The 5096-nt window shown below is 42.5% G+C and overlaps 1 long non-coding RNA gene across 1 annotated transcript; it reads right to left on the bottom strand.

The window, feature by feature from the left end:
* Nucleotides 1-225: 225 nt before the first annotated feature.
* LOC140319714 (uncharacterized) lies at nt 226-2820 on the bottom strand. Its single transcript, XR_011917999.1, has 3 exons — nt 2667-2820; nt 2408-2443; nt 226-332 (listed from the first exon to the last, which is right to left on the bottom strand). It is a non-coding gene; the product is annotated as an uncharacterized lncRNA (long non-coding RNA).
* Between the last annotated feature and the right edge of the window lie 2276 nt (nt 2821-5096).

The following is a 5096-nucleotide window of genomic DNA, read 5'->3' as shown; positions in this document are numbered from 1 at the left end:
CTTCTGAGGCCTTATCTTCACAGCGCAGTGCAGGAGTGTGTGATGAGCAACACACATTTACTCACCTAAGGCAGATGAAATCAGTTGCCGTGGCCGACAATAAAGAAGCAATCCTCAGAGTCAGAAAGCAGATGCCTGTGAGGTCTGACTGCACAGAGTTTGTGATCTGAGCAGTCAAACTCTCTCTGCTGTGACATGAGTGTTGTGCTGGTGAACTCACTTTGTGGTGGATCTCCACACTGTCCATTCACCGGGGCCGAGCTGCTCGCAGCTGATGGAGACGTCCTCATACTCGAAATACTGAGACCAGCTGGGAGTGACCGTCAGGGAGGCTGACGGAGACAAAAAGACAGATTACCATCTTTTCTTTCACTGTATTCTGCTGATGGTGCATGTTTTAAAGGCTCACTTCACTTCTCCGTGTGATTTACAATAACTGGTGATTTTTTTTTCCATCAGCCAGATGCTCATGTACTAAATCTCATTAGGAACAAACATTTCCTCTTCAGATACCTTTGAGTTAAGATGGATGGAAACTTTAACTTAAAACATGTCTCTCTTACTTACACAGTACATTTCCTTACTGTTCTCAGAGGTTCAGACAAACATGTGCAGCCTGAGCTGACAAACACTAAAAGAAACTCACCTGTCTGCAGGACTGAAATGGAGCTACATGAGGTTAATATCAAACACGACACCCAGAAACTCTTTGGCTGTTTTCAGTGTATTTTTGGACTTTTTTGTCTGTGGATGAATCTGAGCAGATTTCATTCAGAGTTCATCCGGCTGCTTCTGGCCTCTGTCTCCTCATCAGTAAACATTACTCTTTAGAAGCCATTTAAAGCCATTCTCCTCAGGGTGAAGCCTCTGTATTCGCTCTGTGAGGTTTTCTCCTCAGGGTGAAGCCTCTGTATTCGCTCTGTGAGGTTTTCTCCTCAGGCTGAAGCCTCTGTATTCGCTCTGTGAGGTTTTCTCCTCACGGTGAAGCCTCTGTATTCGCTCTGTGAGGTTTTCTCCTCAGGCTGAAGCCTCTGTATTCGCTCTGTGAGGTTTTCTCCTCATGGTGAAGCCTCTGTATTCGCTCTGTGAGGTTTTCTCCTCAGGCTGAAGCCTCTGTATTCGCTCTGTGAGGTTTTCTCCTAAGAGTGAAGCCTCTGTATTCGCTCTGTGAGGTTTTCTCCTCACGGTGAAGCCTCTGTATTCGCTCTGAGGTTTTCTCCTCAGGGTGAAGCCTCTGTATTCGCTCTGTGAGGTTTTCTCCTCAGACTGAAGCCTCTGTATTCGCTCTGAGGTTTTCTCCTCAGGCTGAAGCCTCTGTATTCGCTCTGAGGTTTTCTCCTCAGGGTGAAGCCTCTGTATTCGCTCTGTGAGGTTTTCTCCTCAGGCTGAAGCCTCTGTATTCGCTCTGTGAGGTTTTCTCCTCAGGCTGAAGCCTCTGTATTCGCTCTGTGAGGTTTTCTCCTCAGGGTGAAGCTTCTGTATTCGCTCTGTGAGGTTTTCTCCTCAGGCTGAAGCCTCTGTATTCACTTTGTGAGGTTTTCTCCTCAGGGTGAAGCCTCTGTATTCACTCTGTGAGGTTTTCTCCTCAGGCTGAAGCCTCTGTATTCGCTCTGTGAGGTTTTCTCCTCACAGTAGGCTTTGATAATTATTAACTGATTGTTATGAAGGAATTTATCTGGACCAAGTGAAATAATTCTGCTGCTGTTCTCTGTGGTATTTTAGTTCTGAATGAACCAAACTGTAGATTTGACCTCTCCTAATGTTTCTGTAACCTCCCAATTGTTAGGTTGGTATATAGTTGGTGACAGTTGATTTAAAGAATCCAAACTATCTGCTGTTTGTGGACCCTTCCATCCATCCTGATACCCTACTGTAATTACTTTGTGTCCCTTTTAATGACTTTTTTTTATCTTCCTCCAATAGTCTCATCATGGTGTCTTCATTTCTGGACTGAAGATCAGTGGCAGCAGGTCTTATGGAGGGATGAATCCTCCCGAGAGCCCGGACCTCAACATTATTGAAGCAGTGTGGGATCATCTTGACAGGAAACGGAATTAAGGCAGCCTTTTTGCACATACTGTATGACAAAATTCTAAAGGGTTGTCGTCAACTCATTCAAACAACGATAAACTTGATACGCCGCCTGTACACTCAAAGTTTTAAGTGCAATAGATGGAAAAAAGCAACGAACAAACTGATCCTTTTGTCTGCCACAAATGACTGGCAAAAAAACTGCATCAGCAGGCAACAAACCGCCAGACAGGAAGTGATGAGAGGTGGGCAGCACGCATGAAAGTTCCTCAAAAAGAGTATCAAATAAACTAATATTTACAGTGTAATCCGGACACGTGCCCAGTTCTAAACTGGACACGACACTTTAAACACACACACAAGGGTCCAAACTTACCATGACTGGCAGACGTCTGGCAGGAGCTCAACAACACTGAAACATCAAAGTTAAGCCACAGTGTGAGCACAGTGACAGACATGCATCTGAGTCACACACTTCTTCTACTTCATCAGCTGTCACTGAGACCTCAAAGTGTCGCGCTTTAAATCTTCAGCAGAATCAGAGAGCTGGTCCGCTCATATCTGACTTTTGGCTTTACAAACATCAGTCACAGGATTGTTTCTGATTATAACCATTAGTTGTTTTGTCTACTTACAGAGAACAAGCAGAGCTGTCTTCATCGTGTCTGCTGGCTGAAGACTGACCGTGTTGTAACATATGTGGCGGCAACATCCTGTAAAGCAAACCACAAGTGGGTATGACGGAGATGATAGTGCAGCACAATATGATAACACTTAATCTGACTATAACCATCACTTACCTACGCTGTCATGTTACAGAAATATCTGCTTTCTGCTGCTTATGTGTATCTGAACTGAGAGTCCCGAGAAAAAAGCCTCACGTCCTGTTTCTGTTCTTAAATCCGCTCATTGAATCAGCTGCTTCAGTAAAATACTTTAATAAAAGGAAACTATTTCCACATCTCATAATTCGGAGAACAGGAGAGTTGTGCTGATATGAATGCACAGAGCTGACAGTCAACACTGATCTGCTTGTTGTGTCTGATGCAAATTAGATATCTGATTCTACTTATAACTGACAACACAATTTATCTTCTTACTTTCAACATCCACCAGTGAGCTGTGACATTCAGACATTCTGTGTGATTCTGTGTGGCTCATGCAGCCAAAACAGTTCTGATTGGCCCCAGTATGGACTGAGATTTGCAGCTGATCTTTTGTGAGGCCCAGTATCTGTTCAATGGTCTGATTATCTTCAGAAGGATAAGCAGCACGTTGAGCAGAAGGAGTGAATCTAGCTCAGCTGATGAAAGTGCTGAAGCTAAAGTAGTTTGGGTCTCGTCTGTTTCTGACCAAGCTGGTCTTTTGGGTCAAAATGGTGTTTTGGTCACATGATTTAAAATGTGAATAGTTTGAGTTTGAGGTGAAGACTCAAAGTAGGTGTTACATATGTGATGCCTGAGGCCACGTGCTCGTTTGGATGTTTTTTTCCAGATTAATAAACTGAAGACTTTCTTTAACCTTTGTTTAAAACCATCCGTCTTCTCTGACCAAACTGTGGACATTACTGTCCTCAGAGGTGAGTTCCTTCTCTTTGAGATGCAGGTGAACTGCTGAGGAGCAGGTTCTCCTGTGTGGGGCCATGTTGTTGTCAAGTGATTGTTTAGTTTCAACTGTTTAAAGGTTAAGGCTCTCCTCGCTGCACTGGCCTGCAGACACAACACTGCTCAGTTTGTGTTTACTTTCTGTCAGAGTGTGTTGTTGGCTTTGAAATGAGTCAGATTTACCATGTTTCTGATGTATATGGTGTAGAGGACCCAGATGTGGAACAGCAGCAGTCAAATAATGTGTGGCTAAAATATTTATAAAGAAAATAAGCAAAAAGCGCAGGTAAAAATAATTGAAGAACACAACAAGAAAAAATACGACACAGCAAAGAAACCAGAAAATTACAGAAGAGCAGAATGATAATGATGGAAGAAACAGCAAGGATCTGACAGAAGGTGAGATAAACCAAGGGCCACTGCCTACTTCCAGCAGGATAATGCACCATGTCACAAAGCTCAGATCATCTCAAACTGGTTTCTTGAACATGACAATGAGTTCACTGTGCTCCAATGGCCTCCACAGTCACCGGGTCTCAATTCAATGCAGCCGACAAATCAGCAACAACTGTGTGATGCTATCATGGCTCCAAACTTTTTAAAGTGGCTAGTGACTGTATAAACCAATTCATTATAATCCAATCATAATCCAAACAAATCAAATGCAATTAATTTCAACTCAAAAAACAAAGTTTCCTATTTAAGGAAACCAACAGATTTCACTGATATCAGTAAATTGATCATTTCAAGTCTTATTTGGACTTCTTTGAGAACATATCCCATAAAACGTCTCATATATCTCAAAATTTAGAATTTCAAACGTTAAACATCTCTTTGTTTTCTTGTATTGACATTTCTGACTCGTCTCCTGTGTGAAATGCTGGAGATGAGCTTCTGTAGTCTCAGTATCAGGTGACGCTGGCTGTAATGAACATGCAACACTTCCTACGGGTAGCAAAGCAAAGAATAAGCATACATCCAAACATCTTCTGCAGCTTCATTTAGCTGATTCATTGTGAGTGGTTCATTTAGCCAATCGCAGCCTGGCACATCAGGAATGGTCACATATTACAGGCTGAGTTTTTATGCCACCTAAATTTGAGCATCAGCTTCTACGGCTGAAAGGTTTTTTTGTAGGAATGAAATGTAATCTCTGATGGTGGTTTAGGTTTCAGCTGTGAATGAGGAAACTCACGTATCTGTGGGTGCTTATTGTGGTCCTGTAACTACAGGTCAGAAGTGGGAATATGGTTCTTTATGTAGTGTTATAACAAATACTTTGAGCATTTCATGATGTTTTAGATCTAAGATGTTTCTCTCTTGTGGAATAAGCTGCCAGTAAATGTTCGGGAAGCAGACACCCTTTCCACTTTTAAGATTAGGCTTAAAACTTTCCTTTTTGATAAAGCTTATAGTTAGGGATGGCTCAGGTAATCCTGAAACATCCCATAGTTAAGCTGT

This window comes from Leuresthes tenuis, unplaced genomic scaffold (assembly GCF_036924035.1).
Source record: "Leuresthes tenuis unplaced genomic scaffold, fLeuTen1.0.hap1 SCAF_1, whole genome shotgun sequence".
NCBI lineage: Eukaryota > Metazoa > Chordata > Actinopteri > Atheriniformes > Atherinopsidae > Leuresthes > Leuresthes tenuis.
Note: the sequence above shows the minus strand (reverse complement) of the source record. Positions and strands in the feature narration are given on the sequence as shown.